Here is a 21,139-nt window from a genome sequence, read left to right as displayed (position 1 = left end):
GAATTCAAACTGCCCAGGGGATACGGCTGTGAGATCTTGGAGTCAGGCCCAGTAGAGAGGAGCAGAGCAAAGGCCTCAGCTCTCATCTGCCTCATTCTTCTCCTCCCCCCTCTCTCGCTCTCTTTTTCCATTTTCCTTAGAAACTGACAACAAGGTAGATTTTATAATGAGATACAGACTCAATGAGATGCTTCTCCATATGCAAACATGCTAAGGAGAAAAGAAACCTCCATGGTGACTGGCATTTGAAGATGTCCAGTAGCAGCTGTTGCTTTTCTCTGAGGGGTGGGAGTCATCCTGAGACCCAGCAGACTTCAGGATCCCCACGGGAATTAATTAGGTGTGTCACACCCACTCCCAGCTGAGAGTTGACATTGAGACATATTCTATTTCCTATAAGCACCAAGGAAGCTTGAAAACAGACATCATCTTTGGATAAAACATGATCTAATGTGCCTCCTGTTTTATCTCAAGCAGGATTTTCTAATTTAGCCAGACTGGCTAGCTTTCTTTCTTCCTTCTTTCCTTCCTTCCTTCCTTCCTTCCTTCCTTCCTTCCTTCCTTCCTTCCTTCCTTCCTTCCTTCCTTTCTTCCTTTCTTTCTTTCTTTCTTTCTTTCTTTTCCTTCTTTTCTTTCTTTCTGTCGGTTGTTGGGCTGGAACTCTGGGATTGGGCATTGAGCCCTTTTGCTCAAAGCGAGTACCCTATCACTTTGAGCCACAGCTTCACTTCCAATGTTTGAGTGGTAAATTGGATATCATAATTTCATGGGGACTTTTCTGCCTGGGCTGGCTTTGAAATGTGATCCTCAGATCTCAGCCTCCTGAGTAGCTAGGATAACTGATATGAGCCACCAGCATCTGGAAAGTGCTAGAGCATTTCCCTAGAAAGTGTGAATCCCTAGGTTCCAGCTCTAGTAAAGCCAAAACCAAAAAGAAATCCACATAAAGCATCTTTATAGAAAAAAATTGAATGGCTGCTGGGTGCTAGTGGCTCATGTCTGTAATCCTAGCTACTCAGGAGGCTGACAGCTGAGGATCACGGTTCAAAGTCAGCCCAGGTAGGAAAGTCTGTGAGACTCTTATCTCCAATTAACCACTAGAAAACTGGGAGTAGTACTGTGGCTCAAAGCGGTTGAGCTCTAGCCTTGAGCTGAAGAGCTCAGAGACAGCGCCCAAGTCCAGAGTTCAAGCCCCACAACCAACAACAACAAAAAAAGCTAAGATCTAAGGACTGTAGTTCAAAGCAAGCCCAGGTAGAAAAGTCCATGAGACTCTTATCTCCAATTAATTGCTAAAAATGTGGGAAGTGGAGCGATGGCTCAAGTGGTAGAATGCTAGCCTTAACCAAAAGAAGCTCAGTGACAGTGCCCAGGCCCTGAGTTCAAGCCCCAGAACAGGCAAAAAAAAAATTTTAATAAAAAAATAAAGAAAATTAAGGGCTAAGGATAGTAATAATATCTAAGGATACAACATACTGATCATGATAAGCAGGACAACTGAATTGTCTTGAGAGCAAAAAGAAATAACACAAGAACACAACAAAAGACTCATTCCTATCTTCATTTTCCCCCCCATATTGTCTTTTTAAGTCTGTAAAGAAGACCTTTTCTGTTGTTTTAATTTTGGTTTGGTTTGCCTTCAGTTTTTTTTTTTAAATCAGAGTCTTGCTATGTAGCTCAAACTGGCCTTGAACTCACAACTCTGTTCCCTTAATCTGAGTGCTGGGCTTATAGGCATGTACCACCATAACTGGCTTTGATTTTTTTGTTAGTATATATTGATACCAAATAATAGGTTTCATTGTGATTTCTTCTCCTTCTCCTTCTCCTCCTCCTCCTCCTTCTTCTTCTTCTTCTTTTTAGACAGGGTCTTGCCTGGTATCTCAGGCTGGACTCAGACCTAAAATTGTCCTGCTTCAGCCTTGTAAGTGCTAGAATTACAAACATGCACCATCACCAAACAAAGAAGACTTTAAATGAATCTAAATTTTTTGGGGGGAGGGGTCTGGTCATGGGGCCTGAACTCTGGGCCTGGGTGCTGTCCCTCAGCTCTTCAGCTCAAGGCTAGCGCTCTACCACTTGAGCCATAGCGCCACTCCGACTTTTTTCTTTTTGCTTATGTGGTGCTAAGGAATCCAACCCAGGGCCTCATGCATGCAAGGCAAGCGCTCTACCATTGAGCCACCTTCCCAGCCCCAAAATGAATCTAAATTTTCGATACAGGGTCCTACCCATTTTATATGCCTTGCAAATTACACAAACTATCATAACATTGGAAAGAAATCCAAAATGAAAAGTTAGTCCTCACCTCATCAATCAACATCTCATTAACTAGGAAAACAAAAATAACAACTTGTGCATATTGAATGTGTATCTACACAAGCCAGTCTCACAAGCCAAGATTGGAACATGGATGGGTTACATTCTAAATATTCTTTCCCCTGACTCCAGGTTGTTACTCAGTTGTCCTACTTATGGTCCAAGATATAAGAAATCTCTTGATTAATGACTGAAGATGGGCTGGGAATGTGGCTGAGTGGTAGAGTGCTTGCTTAGCATGCATGAAGCCCTGGGTTGGATTCCTCAGCACCACATAATCAGAAAAAGCTGAGAGTGGCACTGTGGCTCAAGTGGTAGAGTGCTAGTCTTGAGCAAAAGAAGCTCAGAGACAGTGCCCAGCCCCTGAATTCAAGCCCCCGGACTGGGAAAAAATAAAAAGACTGGGGCTGGGATAGTGGCTCAGTGGTAGAATGCTTGTTTCCCATGCATGAAGCCCTGGGTTCGATTCCTCAGCAGCACATAAACAGAAAAGGCTGGAATTGGCACTGTGGATCAAGTGGTAGAGCGCTCTCCCTGAGCTGAAGAGCTCAGGAACAGCACCCAGACCTAGAGGTCAAGCCCCACAACTGACCAAAAAAAATTTTTTATTTGAAAGTGCTAAAAAAAAATAGGGGGGGGCGGTTATAGTCAGGCAAAGAGTACATTTCCTTGTGGACAATGTCACCCTTCCCTTTGTTCTTGCTCTCTTCCAGTTTTTCTCTCGCATCCCACTGACATGTTGTATAATTCATTTTCAGCATAGTGTCCAGTCAACAATTTTTTTCTTTTTTGGTCACTCATGGGGCTTGAACTCTGGACCTGGGCGCTGTCCCTCAGCTCTTCAGCTCAAGGCAAGCGCTCTACCTCTTGAGCCACAGCGCCACTTCTGGCTTTCTAGTGGTTGATTGGAGATCAGAGTCTCACGGACTTTTCTGCCCGCACTGGCTTTGAACAATCCTCAGATCTCAGCCTCCTGAGCAGCTAGGATTACAGGAGTGAGCCACCGGCGCCCCGCAAGCAATTTTTAAACTTCCAAAAAGAACACTGGAGGTAGCAAGTGTTGTGGCACAGGCCTGTAACCCCAGCACTCAGGAGGCTGAGACAGAGGATTCTTGAGTTAGAAAACAGCTTGTGCTACCTAGTGTGACTCTGTCTCAAACAATAACTAGAAATCCAAAAAGGAAAGCCTCATTATTGAGTGGTCAAAATACAGTAACTTCTTGGCATTTGTTTTTTTGTTTTGTTGTATAGTACAAGAGGCTGAGCTCAGAGCTTCCTCTTACTAGGCAAGCACTCTGTCACTTGAGCCACACTCTCATTCATTTGGGGGTTAACTTTTTCAAATAGGATCTTGTGGGTTTGTCCCAACTAGTGTTGGATCATGATCTCCCTCCCTGCCCTCCTAACATGGTCCAGACTACAGACAAGTGCCCCCCACGTGCAGCTTGTCTGTTGAAATGGGATCTTCTAATCTTTTTGTCCAAGGCTAAATTTGAACTGAGATCCTCCTGATCTCTGCCTCTGAGTAACCGGGATTATTGGCACAGGCCACTCACTATACCTGGTCCTGAAGAGTTTTTTCTTTTTAGTGCTGAGCACCAAACTCTAGGCTTGCCAGGCAAGTGCTCTTCCACTGAGCTAAATCCTCAACCCCAAGATTGTGTTTTTAATAATTAGTTTCTCCTAAATAGAAATAAAATTATTTAAAAATATGTCTTGTATCAACAATCTTGCTAAAATAGACACGCTGAGGGGATAGAAAGAGACTGTAGAGCCGGGCGCTGGTGGCTCACGCCTGTAATCCTAGCTACTCAGGAGGCTGAGATCTGAGGATTGCGGTTCAAAGCCAGCCCGGGCAGGAAAGTCTGTGAAACTCTAATCTCCAATAAACTACCAGAAAACCAGAAGTGGCGCTGTGGCTCAAGTGGTAGAGCACTAGCCTTGAGCTGAAGAGCTGAGGGACAGCGTTCAGGCCCAGAGTTCAAGCCCCAAGACTGACCAAAAAAAAAAAAAAGAGACTGTTTTCCTAGATAGGAAAATGATATGAAAAATAATGTGGTCAGCTAGGTGCTGGTCACACCTGTAAATAGCTACTCAGGATTCTAAGATCTGAGGATTGTGGTTCAAAGCCAGTTTGGGCAGGAAAGTTGTGAGACTCTTCAATAAACTACTCAGAAAAAAGTCTTAGAGTGGCACTGCGGCTCAAGGGGTAAGCACTAGTCTTGAGCAAAAGAAGCTCTGGGACAGTGCCCAGGTCAAGTTCAAGCCCCAGAACTGGCAAAAAAAAAAAAAAGTAGTCGTGTTTGTGTGTGTGTGTGTGTGTGTGTGTGTGTCTGTGGCTGTGGCTGTGTCTGTGTCTGTGTGTGTGTGTGTCAATCCTAGCCCCTTGAACTCAGGGCTTGTGTGTTGTACCTGAACTTTTGTGTTCAAGGTTAGAGCCACTTGCGTCACAGCTCCACTGTGACTTTTTAGGGAAGTTTGTTGGAGATCCTTGGGCTGACTTCAAACCATGATACTCAGATCTCAACTTCCTGAGTAACTAGAATCACAAGTGTGAGCCACTAGTGCCTAGCTGTGGGCTTTTAGGCTTCAAATCTACCTTATTTTGACCTTGGTAGGATTTTGGTTGTTTTAAGTTTTTGATTTTTAATTTATCTATCTCAATACTAATTTCTATAATGGTGTCAAAAATTTACAAAACAAAACGAAAAATTTAAAAACAACAAAACGAACAAACTAAAACAACCCTAACTGACAGCATTGCTATGCCTGGAAATATCCAGAAGGTGGAGACAATGAGCCACTAAGAAGATTTCTGCCAAGCCAATTTTCTGCCTAAGGCCCCTTGTCAGCTTGAGTTGTGGAGAGAAGCTGGCCAGCTTGACCATTTTTTTCCTGATCCTCCTCCTCCACCTATAGCACTCCTGAGCAGAAATAATCCTCGCTAGAACAGCTTTACATAGGGTCTGTGCTGCCTTCCTGTTTTTGTTTTTGTTTTTTTTTAGTATCACTGGGCTGCAATTCTCAGGATCTACTCAACATACATAAATGTAAAAATACCTGCAGGGACACGCCAGTTTTAAACTGATGACAGCAGAAAATGGCTAGACTTGGGATGGCTGCAGACACAAGCATTTCTCTTATTGCTGTCTCCATATTTCTAGCCATGCTCGCCCAATGCCACAGACTGGGTGGCATCAATAACTGAAATTTATTTTCTCAAAAGTAGGAGGTTGGGATGCCAAGACTAAGATGCCAGCTGATTTGCTTCCTCACGAGGATGCTCTTCCCAGTTTCCAGAGGGCCACCTTCTTTTTTTTTTTTATTGTGAAAATACTGTACAGAGGGGTTACAATTACATGGGCAAGATAATGAGTACATTTCTTATCAAGCATTGTAGCCTCCTCCTTTGTTTCCCCTTCCCATCCCTTCCCCTCTTCCCCTCACCCCCCCACTCAACCCCCCCCCCCACCACCAAAGTTGTAAAGTTCGTTTTTCGACATAACGACTTGTACATCTCATTGTTGCAATGGGTCCACCTGTATCCCTGTTTAAACAATTTGTTTTTTCCCTTCTCTTCCACAAATTATACCAACATCAAATACAGTGAAAGCAGGGGTTATACCGTGGGGGAGGGACATACAAAGCAACAAAGAAATAATCTTATAAATGTGTTAGAAACAATCACCTGAAAGAAAAAAAACATTTGAGTACATATCTTAGGGTTCATTTCCCTAACATCAACTTATCTGACCTTTTCTGCTTGACTCAGACATATACTAGATATTGCAAATAAGGGAAACCATGGGACCTATATTTCTTTGGGCCTGGCTTAGTTCACTTAATATAATTTTTTCCAAGCCTTTCCATTTCCTAACAAATGGGGCAATGTCATTCTTTCTGATGGAGGCATAGAATTCCATTGTGTATATATACCACATTTTCTTGATCCATTCATCTACTGAGGGGCATCTGGGTTGGTTCCATATCTTAGCTATGGAAAATAATGCTGCAATAAACATAGTTGTGCTGGTAGCTTTAGTGTGGTCTTGTTTGTGATCATTTGGGTAAATGCCCAAAAGTGGGATTACTGGGTCATAGGGGAGCTCTATGTGGAGTCTTTTGAGGAACCTCCATACTGCTTTCCAAAGTGGTTGAACAAATTTACACTCCCATCAACAGTGCAGTAAGGTTCCCTTTTGTCCATATCCCTTCCAGCATCTGTTGTTGTTAGAGTTCTTGATTATAGCCATTCTAACTGGGGTGAGGTAGTATCTCAATGTTGTTTTGATTTGCATTTCTTTTATGGCTAGGGAGGTTGGGCCCCTTTGTCTCACATCTTTCTTCTTCGTTGGGCCCCTTTGTCTCACATCTTTCTTCTTCGTTGGGCCCCTTTGTCTCACATCTTTCCTCCTCCTCCTCCTCCTCCTCCTCCTCCTCCTCCTCCTCCTCCTCCTCCTCCTCCTCCTCCTCCTCCTCCTCCTCCTCCTCCTCCTCCTCCTCCTCCTCCTCCTCCTCCTCCTCCTCCTCCTCCTCCTCCTCCTCCTCCTCCTCCTCCTCCTCCTCCTCCTCCTCCTCCTCCTCCTCCTCCTCCTCCTCCTCCTCCTCCTCCTCCTCCTCCTCCTCCTCCTCCTCCTCCTCCTCCTCCTCCTCCTCCTCCTCCTCCTCCTCCTCCTCCTCCTCCTCCTCCTCCTCCTCCTCCTCCTCCTCCTCCTCCTTCCCCCCCCCCCCCCCACACACAGCGCCACTTCCGGTTTTCTGGTGGTTTACTGGAGATAAGAGTCTCAGGGACATTCTTGCCCAAGCTGCCTTTGAACCGTGATCCTCAGATGTCAGCCTCCTGAGTAGCTAGGATGACAGGCATAGCCACCAGCACCCGGCTTGGCTCACCTTTTTTATACAGGTATCACTCTTTACTCACCAATGTGCAAACTAGGGAAACTCAGTTTATTGTTGACACTGAGTGAGCCCCTTTTATGTTACCAGTATTATTATTATTTTTTAACTGATACTATTTTGATTATCACTTGAACATCAAAACTAATGTAAAGCCTACTTACGTGTGCTGCTGAATTAATGTATTTGTAATAGAAGAAAATGAACACATATATTGGGTTATTTTTAGAATAGGCCAGGGTTTCAGAGCTTTCGATCTTTTCCAGCTAGGAAGAATTCAAGCACCTGAAAAAATGTGGAGTTGAGGTTTCTCTCATGGGGCAACAGGGACATCCCCTCCCGACTTGGGGAATCTTCTCATTCTTGATTTCATGACTTTCCGTTCACCTTCAAATAACCTTAGTCTGTTTACCTTAAAAAATGTGGAGTCACCAATGATGTCCCTATTTGTCTGTGAAGATATAGATTACCTGTCAAAGGAAAAGCTACTGTCAACCAAGTAGACAGTAGTGTTTTATCTTTCCTAAAAGCCAATCAGATTCTTTTGAAAACCAGCTTTTGAAAAATCAGATGTGTCTTTAAAGAGTACAGAAATTTATTTATTCACCCCTTTGCTTCCCAGAGATAAACAATGGCAGAGTGACATTTTAATGGAATAGCGAGTATACAGATTACATGATAAGACCCTGTGTTTCAATGAGATCGTTTCCTATCATTTTTCTGTCATCAATATGTAACTTCATTTGTTCAAAGGCACCAAAGGGAACAGTTTCTCCATGTTTGTTGAGTGATGAATGAATATTCAGCATTACAAAATTGAATGTAATCTTTACAGTACTTTTCCAGCTCAGAAGGGAGAATAGCATGATGTTGGAGATTTCTGGTTTCTGAGGGAAGCATAAGAAAATGACAGGTGTTCAGAAGGAGAAGTACAGTGAGGAGAGGTGACAGTTCTCCAGGAAACACCTTGCATTGTTTCAGGGCCATGGAATGAATATCCATGGGCTCAAATGGGGAAGATACCCTGGTCACACAGTCACTAAGCCATGTTCATATGCCAACACGGGGCTGCCACAGTTGAAGGAAAAGGAATATTTGCCAAACTTCTCAAAAATACCTGAGCCATCGTGTAGCTGTGTCTTGATTTTTGTCCTTAGCCTGGAAGCCTGGGAAGGGAGCACATCATTGAGACTCCATGGTGGACTTTCAGCGATTCTTTGTTCTACTATTCTCCTACCAACTGAGGATGAAGGTCTCTTCTGAGAACTTTCTGTGAACACTGAGGGACAGCTTTCATTTGTGGACTCTGGCAAAGTCCTAAAAAATGATCTCTATAGGAAACCTACCCCACTTACCAATTCAAGCTTGACATTCTAATTTCGTCTCTTGTTGTAGCCTACAGCATGCTGAAGTTTAAAAATTGTGCTTTTTTTTTTTTGCTGTTGGTATGCGTTTAGAACCCTGCTGTTAGGTATGCATGAACAGACACTGTAAGAATTGACTGAGCCACTGCCCTTAGTTTAAGCCCTCTGAGACTAGGGTTCTACTTTATCGGTTTGGGCTGGTAGAACAAATTACTATAGACTATGTATGTTATAAATAACAAAAATATATTTCTCCTACTTGTGGAGATTGGCCATCCAAGACCACGTAAGGGTCCTCTTCTGGGTTGTAGACTACTAGCTTTTCATTTGATCTTCACATGATGGAGAGTATTGGCTCCCTGTGTTTTTCTTGTAAGGACACAAATCCTGTTCATGAGTGGTGTCACACCCTTACAACCTATTTACCACCAGAGTCTGTATTTCTAAATATAATCACTTTGAGATTATGGTTTCCACATAATGAATTTTGGAGGGACATAAACCTTCATTCCATTGCAGGCTTCTTGCGTTGACAGTCTCAGATTTCTCCACTTCTTATAGTTCCAGCTATATAATAAAACCTTACCAAAGGTTTGTTGAAGGAATGAATATATAACAATGATCAAACTCCTTTCCTTGTTCAATAACCCAAGGAAAATTCCATTTCTATATCAGTAACCTCACAAAGTTCATTTTAAAAACTTGGAAAGAATTGATTTCTGTTTTTCTAAATCTAGATTTTGTGCACAATTAATTCTCTATAACACCAACTCTTCAGATATCTTATTACTTGGAATGAAGACAACTTCACAAGCTTTTTGTTATCACCATCTACTTCTCTTTTTTGTGGTTCTGGGGTTTTGAACTCAGGGCCTAGTGCATAGTAAGCAGGTATTCTGCCATGTGAGTAGTTAGAAAGTTAGTGATATAATATATATTACTTTTCCATATGGCAAATTACTCCCAAAATGTCATGATTGTTTACTGTGGGTCAGGAGTCTGGGAAGAGCTTATCCCTGTGGTTTGTCTGATTCAGGGTCTGTAGAAAGGCTATACTCAAGGGAACTGATTATATTTGCAGTCATCTTCAGGTTTAACAGTTCTACTTCAGGGCTGGGAATGTGGCTTAGTGGTAGAGTGCTTGCCTAGCATGCATGAAGCCCTGGGTTCCTCAGTACCACATAAACACAAAAGGCTGGAAGTGGTGCTGGCTCAAATGGTAGAGTGCTAGTCTTGAGCAAAAAAGAAAGCTCAGAGACAGTGCCCAGGCCCTGAGTTCAAGCCACAAGACAGGCAAAAAAAGTTCTATTTTCAAACTCACTTGAATAACTTTTGGTATGTTTCAGGTCTTTGCCATATTGACCTATCTTTCCTCAAGACCTTGCAAGGGACTTCTGCCAGAACATGTGCTCAAAGATGGCACCGAATCAACCAAATTTTATTAAGTGCAGAAATGACATCTCATCATTTCCTCCATATTTGATTCGTTGTGAGGGGATTACACAAGGACATAAATGTCAGGAAGTTGAGATGGCAAGAATCTAGGCTAAGGACTTGTTACAACAGAATCCTTTGACACATACATTAAAATACAGGATCAAAAGCAGATCTAGAAAGGACTTTAACTATTAAGATCATTGAGAGATCTTTAAAATTAGTAATAACTTATTTGAAAAAGGTATCTGTGACTTACAGTTGATGCAAATCATAAGTATTGTTAATATTCTGTGGGTTTTGCCTACAATCCCACTTAGGGTATATGATAAATTCCAGTTCACAGGGGTATATGATAAATTCCACATGATGACAGCACTGAATTCTATCCAGAGACTCTTTGGGAGTTGGTGGACACTTGAATTCCATCCATGGGCCCTATGATATGGGGAAGGCACAAGATGGCATTGAACACTGCATGGAGAAAATATTTACCAATCTAATACAGGTGCTTTGCACTATAGGCCATCCTGTACCTCGTCTGGTACCTTAGCCTAGCTTATACTACCTTGGCTAATATTGTAGTTTTTTGTAAATTAATTGCTATGGTATTACCTTGATCATTTTTTCTATCTATACAATATACATATAATCTATAATGTATTGTGTGTGTACCTATATTTGAGACAAGGTCTTCATATGTACTCTTAGTTGACCTCAAAACTCTTGCTTCTCTCACCTCAGCCTGCTAAGTGCTGTGATTAAAGGTGTGACATTCATATCTGGCTTTAGCATACCATATTTTGTTTGTGGTATTAGTGATCACACTCAGGGTGTTGTACATTTTAAGCAAGCACTGTATCACTGAGCTACCTCCTCAGCCCCAACATACACTTTGGAGGAAGATTTCAACTGCCTGTGTGTTAACGTCCATATATTTGGTATCAAAGAATATCTCAAGTAATGAACTGGGTACCAAGAATATACAGAAAATAAATCATGTTTTCCAATGACTTTTATTCTTTTTTCTTCCAATTTTTGGTTTTATGCACAGATAGTAGCCAGCTTGATCCTTGTGAATAAATTATAAATGAACAACAATGAAAAATATTTGTATAGCTCCTGCTTGTAAACAATTTTTAGATATGTGTGTGGATTTGTTTTCAAACAGCGGGCATCTCATCATAAGGGCAAGGATGCTTCCCATCTATTGAGATTGCTGGATGTGTGATGGGGAATCTCTATGTTTCAGCAAAGCTACTAGATGGAGTTGTAGTGGCAAAAACCAATCTAGATATAGAACAAAGTCAAACTTTTTATATTGATAAAAAATGACACAAACACTTGTAAAACAAAGTGAAGTCTGTGATTTTCATTTTTTTCTAAAAGATAAGTAAAAAGTGAATCAGTGATGCAGCGGAGGTTAAAGTAAACTAGTCATTTGAAGGCAACCATTCTGTTTTCCAAACAGAAACAAGAACCATAGAAGCAAGAAAACACAGACAGAACAGAATTTAAGATTACCTCCAATGTTTTATATTCTCAATTAAAAGTAGATAGCAAAGACTGTAGTGCTGGAATTAAACTTCAGTTAAATTTAACTTAGGTAACTGGGGCATGAGGATCAGGAGTTCAAGACCAGACAGTCTGGGCCACAAAGTAAGACACTATCTCAAAATGACGACAAACTTTCAGTTAAAATTTAAGCTTGAGCTAAAGTTCTAGATTTATCCTTTAGTTACTGTTTAATGAAACTTTTGTCCTGATATAAATTTACATTACATTTCATGGGCGATTGGAAGTAAATATTGAATAAAATATGTTGTGAAATTGCTTTTATAGACTAACAGTTATTTAATAGATATAATTTCCATTTAATCTTCATTTTCATCAACCCTCCCAATCTTTCAAGCAAAGAATGATTCTGTTTTCCACTTGAATTGACTACTTTCCTTTTCCAGAGGAGAGAGCAAAAACCTAATCATTTATATTTCCCAAATATTTAAATGTAATTCCTTTTATTGTTTCTTCGGATGGTGGGGGAAAAACAAAGGAGGAGGGGAGGTAATGGTGCTCAATTGGAAGTATACTCATTGCCTTGCTCATGTGACTGTTACCCCTCTGTACAGTATTTTTGCAATAAAAAAATATACACACACAAAAAGAAGTGGCACTGTGGCTCAAGTGGTAGAGCGCTTGCTTTGAGCTGAAGAGCTCAGAGATAGTGCACAGGCCAAGAGTTCAAGCCCCACGACCAACTAAAAAAAATAATTTGGGCTGGGAAGGTGGCTCAGTGGTAGACTTGCCTTGCATGCATGAGGCCCTGGGTTTGATTCCTCAGTACCACATAAGCAGAAAAAGCCAGAAGTGGTGCTGTGTCTCAAGCAGTAGTGTGTTAGCCTTGAGCTGAAGAGGTGAGGGACAGTGCCCAGGCCCAGAGTTCAGGCCCCAGGACAAATAAAAACACAAACAAAATCAAGTCAGGCACTGGTGTCTCACATCTGTAATCCTGGCTACTCAGGAGGTTGAGATCTAAGGATTGCAGTTCAAAGCCAACCTGGGCAGGAACGTCTGTGAGACTCTTATCTCCAGCTAACCACTAGAAAACTAGATGTGGATCTGTAGCTCAAAGTGGTAGAGCACTAGCCTTGAGAAAAAGTGCTCAGGGAGAGTGCCCAGGCCCTGAGTTCAACCCTGACAACTGACAAAAAAAAAAAAAAAAAAGTTTAATTTGCTTGCTTTGAGTCAGGGTCTTACGATTTAGCCCAAGCTGGTTTTGAATTTGTGATTCTTTTGCCTAAGATTTTCAGTGGCTAGGATTACAGGTGTGTACCACCATACTTTTCACTCCATTCATATCCTTTTGCAAACTCTTGTGCAGCACTGTGACTGGGAACTCTTCAGCCTTCCCTGGTATGACCAGTGTCATAGAAATATTATCATACCAGGAAAGTTTGAATAGTTCCAGTATTACCATTGGTGATGTAACTGCATTATCCCTGTTGGTTCCAATCCTTTCTGTATATTGTTAACTTTCTGTGTTTAGATAATTTTTTTCTTTAATTGTCTGAGTAGAACTGAGAATTTGGATTTTTTAGGGAGAAGACAAATTAAAAATTAGTCAGCAACTAGGTAATTGCTTTAAAAGAGGAAGGTGTTTGGTTCCTCTTATAATCTTACAGGAAATAAGAGATTTTTGGTGATGAATCTAGTTATAATTCCATTATCTCATTTTAGGGCATTTTCCTAATTTTTTAAAGTAGTTAACTGTAACTACTGTAAACAGCAAGTGGGCATAATCATTAAGATTTCTTATGAAGAGTACATTGAGCTCCATAGAGACAGCGCAGGGGCAAGAGAGAGCTGGACGGGCACCGAGCAACTCTGTGCCTCGCAGAGGAAAAACTAAGCATGGGCAAAGGAGATCCTAAGAAGCCGAAAGGCAAAATGTCATCATATGCATTCTTTGTGCAAACTTGCCGGGAGGAGCACAAGAAGAAGCACCCAGATGCTTCCATCAACTTCTCAGAGTTTTCTAAGAAGTGTTCAGAGAGGTGGAAGACTATGTCTGCTAAAGAGAAAGGGAAATTTGAAGATATGGCCAAGGCAGACAAGGCCCATTATGAAAGAGAAATGAAAACCTACATCCCTCCTAAAGGGGAAACAAAAAACAAGTTCAAGGATCCCAATGCACCCAAGAGGGCTCCTTCTTGTTCTGTTCTGAGTATCGCCCTAAAATCAAAGGGGAACATCCTGGCCTGTCTATTGGTGATGTGGCAAAAAAACTGGGAGAGTGGAACAACACTGCTGCAGATGACAAGCAGCCTCAGGAAAAGAAGGCTGCGAAGCTGAAGGAAAAGTACGAAAAGGATATTGCTGCCTACCGAGCTAACGGAAAGCCTGATGCGCATAGAAAAGGAGTTGTGAAGGCTGAAAAGAGCAAGAAGAAGAAGGAAGAGGAGGAAGATGAGGAAGATGAAGAGGACGAAGAAGAGGAGGAAGATGAAGAGGATGAGGAGGAAGATGAAGAGGATGAGGATGAATAAGTTGGTTCTAGCACAGTTTTTTTCCTGTCTATAAAGCATTTAACCCCGCTGTACACAACTCACTCCTTTTAAAGAAAAAAATTGAAATGTAAGGCTGTGTAAGATTTGTTTTTAAACTGTACAGTGTCTTTTTTTGTACAGTTAACACACTACCGAATGTGTCTTTAGATAGCCCTGTCCTGGTGGTATTTTCATAGCCATTAACCTTGCCTGGTACAGTATGGGGGTTGTAAATTGGCATGGAAATTTAAAGCAGGTTCTTGTTGGTGCACAGCACAAATTAGTTATATATGGGGACGGTAGTTTTTTCATCTTCAGTTGTCTGACGCAGCTTATACGAAATAATTGTTCTGTTAACTGAATACCACTCTGTAATTGTAAAAAAAAGTTGCAGCGGTTTTGTTGACATTCTGAATGCTTCTAAGTAAATACAATTTTTATTTTAAAAAAAGATTTATGAAAACCTTCAAAGAATGACATGTTATCAGAATGTCTCATTTGTTGTAATCTGAGAAAGGTAACACTAATTGTGTGGGATTTGGGAAAATGTCTAAGTCACATTTGCTCTTTTTTTTGTTTGTTGTTGTTGGCCTCCTGCATGCTTATTAAGGTGATCCATCACTGATCTACACCCCCAGCCCCAACCTTTTGATCCTTTAAAAAAAAAAAATCAAGTCAGGCACTGGTGGCTCACATCTGTAATCCTGGCTACTCAGGAGGCTGACATCTGAGGACTGTGGTTCAAAGCCAGCCCAGGCAGGAATGTCTGTGAGACTTATCTCGAATTAACCACTAGAAAACTGGAAATGGTGTTGTGGTTCGAGTGGTAGAGTGCTAGCTTGAGCTGAAGAGCTCATTGTGATTTGAAGCTAGCCAGGCCAAGAAAGTTAACTACCACAAAAGCCAGAGGTAGAGGTGTGGCTCAATTGGTAGAGTGCTAGCCTTGAGCAAAAAAGTTTAGGGACAGCATCCACCCATCCCTGCTCCCCCGCAAAAAAGAATATTGAGAAATAGCACTATAATATATAATTTATGAATAAATAATTGTGGTAATTTTAAATCTTGGTAAATAAGATTAATAATTCTGTTTTCAGGGCTGACAGTGTAGCTCAGTTTAACAACTTTAAAGCTCTGTTCAAGCCCTCATTTCTCCCCCCCCCTTTCCCCAAAGAAAAACCAAACAGAAACCAGTCTCTACATTCTTAGCAGATAAACTGGAATTGAAAGTAAGGGGGAACTTTGTGGGGGTGGTGGGGGTGGTGAAGGGAAGGGTAAGTGGGAGAAAAATGAGGGAGGCAGGAACAAGTTCGACAAGAAATGTACTCTCTTCCTCACTTATGTAACTGTAACCCCTATGTACATCACTTTGAGAGTAAAATTAAAAAAGGGGGAAAATACTTGTTATGTGTTCAGCAGCAGGATGTGAAATAGATTAGGCAAGAGGAATACTTTACTTCATGGTACAAAGCTAAAATGGTTCTTATAAATAAGATCTTCCCCTCAAAGACTGACATGGACGGAGTCTAGGGATCTTGTTTTTAAACAACAGAGAGCAAGCTTGACTAATTTACCCAGAAAAGAATTTTGCTGGAAGGTTATCAGCTCAACAAACATTGCATATTTTACCACAGTTTCAGAGGGCTATAACTTGGGTGTTTCAGTGCAGTTTCAGACATTACCGATCTATCAAAGGGATTGATGCAAAGTCTAGGTAAGGTAGGAACAAATGGAGGCCAGGTAGTAGGAGCTACAGCCCAAATCCCTTCTCACTAACACTGGAGTTAGGGAATCTGTCTTAGTACCGTTTGCTCTGTTGGACCCATTTCAAAAGAAGTCTGGAAAGCTATTTATTAAAGAGTTTGTTCTAATGTTTGTCTCCTCTTTTGTGCTTCAGTTTATTTAAAACTGAATCGGGGCTGGAAGTGTACTTCAGTAGTAGTTTCCCTAACATCAAATAGAAAGATATTTCATTTTCAGCATATTTACAATGGAATTACACAGGAGGGTCAAGGCAATCTTACCGTGTAAACACTCTATTCAGGTTGTGATATGCTTTGAATAAATGGATTAAGAGTTGTCAGATGTGGGGGTTTCTTTGGCCTCATACATACAGAACAGTAGTTATAGAGTAACCAGTGGTTATTTCTTTTCCTTTTAATATGGTTCACCTACTCAACAAATACATATTGAGCATTTACTAAACTTTTGGGAACTGTGTATACAACAAGGGGTCAAACATTCCAACTTTTACTTTCTTCGGGTGGTAGTAAGAGGTAAATTGTACAACTATCACCCAACTAAGCCCCGAATTCATTCCATGAAAACGAGGTACTTAGAGCTGAGCTGGATTGGATTAAATTGGCTTGTGTGGAAAGACTGCCTGAGGCTCAGTGTTACAGTCACGACCCAGAACGGATTTAAATGACAGAAGGCAGAGCTAATTACAACTCTGAAAACCTTCAAGGGAGCCCGTGTCCTAAAACAGCCAAGAACCAACGGTCTGAGTCTCCGGGGACGCACAGGTGAGACGTGCTATTAGTGAAGTGTGCCAGGGCTTTTCTTGGTTTGTTTTTCTGAAACTCGAAGCAAACGTGGATCGCCTGCTGATCAGCATCCGACTCTTCGGGTCTGGGAGCTGGAGTGGGGACGGCGCGCCGGGCGCGGGCGGCCGCGCAGCGCTTTCCGGCGGCGCCCCGCTCCCAGCGCCGAGCGGGGAAGCCTCGGTCCCGGCCGGGGCCGCCGGCGCCGGGGCCGCCGCCACCCAGACGCCTCGGCCGCGTGACTTCCGAGGTCGCCGGTCATTCAAGGAGAGGGCAGCCGAACCCGTGGCCATCGCCGACCACCTCGGCGCGCTTGGCCGTAGTGGCAAAGTCACCAGAGCGGCGGCCGCTCACGAGCCCGGGAAGAAATGCGGCGTCGGCCGGCCGCGGGACGCTCGGGCCGACTCAGAGCCGGCTCTCACTGAAAGAACAGCCCGGACGACCCAACTGCAGGGCCGGCCGGCGTCTCCGAAACACCGGGCGAGGAGCGTGCAAGCCCCACGGCGCAGCGCGGGAGCGCCTCCCGACGCCCAGCGTTCCCACCCCCCCTCCCAGCCTTCCGCCATCAAGGCGGCGGCTGCCGCTCTGGCCCGGAGGGCGGAGCCACCACGTCCTCACGCGAGACCAACCACGAGATTTCCCAGAAAGCCTCGGGCCAATGTGTAGCTAGCGGCCGGGGAGCCGGTTTTGGGCGGGAGAGTGGGCGGGGCCTCGCCCTGCTATTTAGCGGCGCCCGAGGCCACGCCCCAAGTCGGAAGTGACGGCGACGGGCTAGCGCGTCGAAGCTACCGCTATGGTTTTTCCCTCTCGTTCTTGAGTCGGGGAACGGCCGCTGTGTAGTTACAACGGAGATAAGTCCCGGGAACCGTTCTCTGACGTGTCAGGTAGGTCTTGCTCTGCGTTCAGGCTGCTCAGACGGCGCTGCGTGCCGAGGACGGATGGATATCGTGAACTCTTTTTGTGTGGGTGGTGACGGGCCGCCGGTGGTGAGAGGACCCGGGAGGCGTTGCGCCGTTAATGGCCCGTTTTTCCCTCAGTTTTCCTCGGGGTTTTGAGGTAGTACGGGCGGGCCGCGGGTGGGGGAGGGGCGGGTGCCGTGTGGACGGCGCGCGCGCGCGGTGGCGAACCTTGGCTCGCTTTCGTGCGACCGCGCGGCCTGTCTCTGCGCGTGCGCAAACTCCCCTTTTCAACCCTTCCCCCATTTCCTTGGCCTGGACCCCGGCGCGCGCCCGGCTGAGCGCTCTGCGCACGCGCGCACCTTCCTTTCTCTCTCCGCCCGCGTAAGGCGGCGCGGCGGCGTGAGGTGACTTCTGGCGTCGATCTCTTTCTGGTGGGCTGGAAACGCGACCGTTCTTTTCAGCCTTTGATAAAACCCGAGAAGTGCAGCGAAGTGCAGTAGGTGGGTCGGCCCGGCTCCACGTCGTCTTTAAGCCACTTTGCCCGGCTGTCGGCTACCTGTCGGTTTAGGCCTCATTGTTCTAACTCAGGTTTAGGGCTCTTGTTCTCCTATCCTCTCTGCAAGTGACCCTGGCCCACCCACGGGCCGTTGGTGCCGCCGAGAGGTTTTCTCAGGTGTGTGTTATTCGTGGTTTCCCTGGCAACCCCCGCCGTTTTGAGACGGTCACGCCGTCTTGACTGGTAGTCGGTGCTAAGTTACGTTAACTTGCGTGGGTCTTAGGATGGATCGAAGAGGCGTCCCGTCACTCTCGGGCAGAATTGCCCATCCCCTCTTTTCAGAGAAGTTGAAGCCAAGATTGGTGAGGATTTTGCTTTTTCTGTTTTTCTTCATCTCTGTGTTTTATTTATTTTGGGACAGAACCCACCCATATAGCTGGCCTTGCACTGCCTGCGATCCTACTGCCTTGGATTTCAGGCGTGCCACACCAGGTCCAGGGTTTTTGCCCTCATTTTAAATCCACAAGTTGGCCTCATTCACCTTTTAAAATTTTTCTCAGCAAAAGTCAAGAAGCAGTACGGGCGAATACTTTTTCCACCTAATTTTTATTTCCTGGTGTTTAGAGTTGAAAAAGCACAAAAGTTGAGAGCAAAAATAGCTAAAACTAATGAAAAATGATTAGCTACTTCAGATTTGTATTTATTGGCATCTTTTTAAATACATTTAAAATACACGTGTATATTTCGGTATTAAAAACCAAGAGCAAAATTCCTTTAGTGTGTAAATTCTCTCATTCTAGTTGCACTCTAACTGTAATTGTTAGACTGTTTAGGCAACCAGTATTACATAGGAAAAATTGCTACCAACTTATTTGTATTTTTTTGTGATCCTAGGAAAAATTGCCATCATCTTATTTGTATTTTGGTGTGATCCTAACCAATTTAGGATAAATAAATTGGTGGGAAGGATTGTTTATCTAAACTAGATCATGGTGACCAACCAAAATGATTTGGCAGTATCTTGTTTTAAGGATTTTATATTCATATTCTAACCATTACATTGTGGACAACACTGGAGCTACCCTTATTTCAGATAACCAAACAGGTGACTCAGACTGCTTAAGCTTGATTTCTAGACTTAAGGAACTCGTTTTTTAGGACTTTGTGACAGACATCAAAGGAACTGCTCACTTTTGAATTTATTGAACAACTTTGTGGACAGCAAGCTATATTACATAGCTGATGAGATTTGTAGAAATGGAGACTTTTTTGCTCTACATAGGTTTTTCCACTTGAGAGTTCTCAGAAACCACCACTTGGAACATTTAGCTAAATTCTGCTGTGTAATTTTCAGTGGTTTGTTACTATAGTTGTATGTGAATTTTGTTCATTCTACCGACCTAGCTTAAAGTGGTCGTCAATATCACCATTAAAAGCATTTAGAATGAACAACAAGCAAACTAATGCTATGTCGGTAATAACAGAACTTAACCAGTATTTGTGTAATGTTTTGGAGATTTCAGATACATTAGTTTTATTGAATTTAGTATTTCTCCATATTCTACGTGGACATCAAAAAGGTCAAACTTAAGATCACATAGGCCAGAGGTTGGCAAGACCTGGTCTAGAGTGCTGGTAGTCTCAGTTGTGTGCTTGCTCTTTTAAAGTTTCAAGTTTAAAAGTAAAGTAGAGCATCAGATAGATTTAATCATCACCAGAACTTACCATCTTGCTTAATATTTGCTTACCATTTCCATGGAGTATTTAAAATTCTAGTTTTGTTTTTTTTTTTTTGCGGGGGAGGGGGTCACTCATGGGGCTTGAACTCGGGCACTACCCTTGAGCTCTTTTTGCTCAAGTGTACCACTTTGAGCCACAGCTCTTCTGAGTTTTTGGAAGTTCATTGGAGATGAAAGTCTCCTTGACTTTCCTGCCCAGGCTGGCTTCCAAACTCAGTCCTCAGATCTAAGCTTCGTAAGTAGCTAGGATTACAAGCATGAGCATCAGCACTTGGCCTTAAGAGCATTTCTTAATAAATGCTTGACAATGCGCTGGATCTTTGCAATGTTCTTCCTTATCCCGTAAAGAAGACCCATGGACTGCATTGTCCTCGTCATTCCTCCTAACAGTGTGTTTTTATTCTGCCAGTGTGTTACTTGCTGCTGTCTGGTGTTTTCCCTCCTTACCCTCTCTGAAGGTCCAAAAACAGTAGAAAATTTAAGTCTCATTCAAAATGCTGTATTCCCAACAATGAGATAATAGTGCCTGGTATATAATAGGCATGCAGTAGGTTCAAAGTCTTCTGAAAGTTGAGAATTCTAGTCTCTTAAAAGATGTGATGGAGCATAAGATTACCAGGATTAAATAAAGTGCTTTAATTTGAGGTGATCTAGCACAGTTTTTGGTATGTGATATTTAGATGTTAACTATGTTTTTTTGACTTTTTTTTCTTTTTATTGTGAAAATACTGTACAGAGGGGTTACAGTTACATGGGCAAGATAATGAGTATATTTCTTATCAAGCATTGTAGCCTCATCCTTTGTTTCCCCTTCCCATCCCTTCCCACCCCCTCCCATCCCCCCCAATCCTCCCCCCCACCAAAGTTGTAAAGTTCGTTTTTCCACATGATGACTTGTATATCTCATTGTTGCAATGGATCCACCTGTATCCCTATTTAAACGATTTGTTTTTTCCCTTCTCCTCCACAAATTATACTGACATCAAATACAGTGAAAGCAGAGGTTATACCATGGGGGAGGGACATACAAAGCAACAAAGAAATAATCTTATAAATGTGTTAGAAACAATCACCTGAAAGAAAAAAAAAAACATTTGAATACATATCTTAGGGTTCATTTCCCTAACATCAACTTATCTGACCTTTTCTGCTTGACTCAGTACTATGATTTTTTTGCTAATAATCTGGTCCTTCTTGGTTTTTGGAAGGTAGGAACCATTTACATAGTTATGTCTCATAATTATATCTAGCTAGCATAGTCACTGTGGTTTGTATACAGACTCACTGAAGAAAAATTAAGTTGCTGATAGTCTTTGCTAATGGTTGTATATCTTTGAGTTGTTTATTCAGATACTTGGATATATTTATAGATTGTGAATTAGAGTATGTAGCCACTGGTCATTAGA

At 42.7% G+C, this 21,139-nt stretch overlaps 1 protein-coding gene and 1 pseudogene across 7 annotated transcripts in view; both read left to right on the top strand.

Moving 5' to 3' along the window:
• The first annotated feature begins 5,606 nt into the window (after window positions 1-5,606).
• On the top strand, window positions 5,607-14,437 carry LOC122120749 (annotated as a pseudogene).
• A 2,918-nt stretch (window positions 14,438-17,355) lies between these two features.
• The window catches only part of Bclaf1 (BCL2 associated transcription factor 1), a 32,497-nt gene continuing 28,713 nt past the window's right edge, over window positions 17,356-21,139 (top strand). For all 7 annotated transcript variants that reach the window (XR_006149228.1, XR_006149224.1, XM_042691720.1 and 4 more), the window contains exon 1: window positions 17,356-17,483. The gene's annotated coding sequence lies outside the window, so the exon portion shown is untranslated. The remainder of the gene's footprint in view (window positions 17,484-21,139) is intronic.

Source organism: Dipodomys spectabilis, unplaced genomic scaffold (genome assembly GCF_019054845.1).
Source record: "Dipodomys spectabilis isolate Male_0828 unplaced genomic scaffold, ASM1905484v1 ptg000001l, whole genome shotgun sequence".
Classification (NCBI taxonomy): Eukaryota; Metazoa; Chordata; class Mammalia; order Rodentia; family Heteromyidae; genus Dipodomys; species Dipodomys spectabilis.
This window is presented reverse-complemented; position numbering and strand designations above follow the sequence as displayed.